Below are 2,406 nucleotides of genomic sequence, written 5' to 3'. Positions count from 1 at the left end.
AATAAAATAATATATATATATATATAATTCGAACATGACTTGGTGGCTACAACCATTAAGGCTTGATTCATAAATAATCCTAGGATACATGTCAAGACGAAGTGAGCATGATATGATTTGATGGCCAAAACCATTAAAGCTTGATTCATGGAAGTTTGTCCAATCTTGGTCAATGATCTTGCAATATAAGCAAACTTTGACTGAGAGAGAAATATAGGTAAAAGATTATAACAAGACTTGGTGGCTACAACCATTAAGGCTTGATTCACAAATAATCCTAGGATACATGTCAAGACGAAGTGAGCATGATATGATTTGATGGCCAAAACCATTAAAGCTTGATTCATGGAAGTTTGTCCAATCTTGGTCAATGATCTTGCAATATAAGCAGACTTTGACTGAGGGAGAATTAATAGAGAGAGAGAGATGATAGGAACTATTGCTGCAGGTCCAGATACTTGTTTGAGCCTACACTTTTCCCAAGGTAAAACCTACATTTTTATTTATGCAAGAATTGAGGTTGGTAGAGGGGATTGTGAGACATGATTTGCTAAGTTGTTGACTTGGATATGGTATAATGTGCTTATGAGATTAGGATTTCCTAAGGCGATGATTCTGAGTTTTAAATCTGTGAATCTATGCTGTTTTCAAACCTGTTTCATAAAACTGCATGTATGTTTTGCTTGAGGATAAGTATGAGGGTAAGTCTGGGAGAGTTGATAGGCCTTGGATTTTACGCACTTTTAGCCATGGTTTATAAGTTTTTTAATATATATTTACTACTATATAGAGTTTATCCCCTAGACTATATTTACGAAGTGATTTATACACATGTCGTCACTACAATCATTCTCGCTGAAAAAAATATGACATGTCACTTAAAATAGATGACATGGTTTTAGAAAATAGTAAAATGGCATCATACTAATTGTGAGATGTAAAATTTCCTTATAAAAATTTAAATTTTTTTGCAGGAATTTTAAATATGGTAATAAAAATAACTCATATATCATCATTGATGTCAATTTTCCATATAAATATTTATTTATAGTAAACTATTAAATATATTAATAATTCATATATCACAATTAAAATAATAATATATATGTATATATGTATCTCACATTAATAAAAATAAAATAAATAAAGTAACACCAATCCAAAAAAAAATTGATAGTTAAATATTTAAACATTATTTAAATTTATCTGTTCATCTTCATCGTTTAAATTAACAAAAAGATTTTTCAGTTTAACTAAAACAAACAAAGTTTCAAATTTATTAGAATTTATATTTATATGTAAATATTATATATATATATATATAAAATAAATAATCATTAAACACAATAATATAATTAAAACTATTTTTATAAAATCTAATTTTATCTTTATTAAAATTGAAATAAAATCAAATTTAAATAGTTATACCAAATCAAAGGAAATAAGATTACAAAAATACGTTTATGATTTTTTATATCAATTGAAGTTAAAATATAAATTAATAATGTTGAAATATAAATCAAAATTTTCTTTTGAAATAAAAAATGTTATGTTAAAAATTACTATTTCTGCGCATGGCGCAGGAAAAATCCTAGTTTTTAGTATTTACAGGTTCATGGACGTTTTGGAGGAATTCGGTGATTTTGGTGTCTTTTGGTGTCTTTTGGAGCCTTTTGAGTGAAGAGCTGCACAGACGCATTAGATATTTAGCTATGGATGGAGACCTTCCCACCGTTAGATAGAGCCCATATTTTGACACGAGATAGATCTTTGGGTTAGCTTTCCAATGCCGCCATTTTTCGGTCAATCAGCATCCTGTAGCAGAAGTTATGTCCGTTTTATTGAAGAGTGGTCAGTCTGCTTCGTTAGAGAAGCTGCCCGTTTTACGGTGCACCCTTGCCATCGATCGACGGTGATGCCAGAACGTGGGCCAAGCATATTTCAAGACCGACTAAAGCACATAAGCCACACAAAGTCACCAAAATACCCATGGACGACCAGAAACCCTATTTATGTATTTCTAAGCCATTATTGACGGCTACACGCATTCTAAAAGCTTTATTCATTATTTCTCTTAGCTAGGAGAGAAGGGAGGAACTCCTTCAGAGTCCTCCTGGAACTCCTTTGGTTTCTTTATTGCTTTTATCTATTCTATTCATCTATTCTTTCTATGAATTTCTGTGACAAACTTCAAGCTTGAATAGATCCACCTGTTAGATTTAGGGTTTTAATAGGTTATGAGGAATTAGCCCCAACTATAGATTTCTAAGTTGTGATATTCATGTTTTGGATTGTCATTATTGTCTGCTTCTAGATTAGCTACCTAGAACTTGCCCTAAGAGTTGTAGACAGAAGCGATAGCTTGCATCTCAGCCTGAATCCATCCTAACTGAGCTAAGATTGCTA

This window comes from Brassica oleracea, chromosome C9 (genome assembly GCF_000695525.1).
Source record: "Brassica oleracea var. oleracea cultivar TO1000 chromosome C9, BOL, whole genome shotgun sequence".
Lineage (NCBI taxonomy): Eukaryota > Viridiplantae > Streptophyta > Magnoliopsida > Brassicales > Brassicaceae > Brassica > Brassica oleracea.
This window is presented reverse-complemented; position numbering follows the sequence as displayed.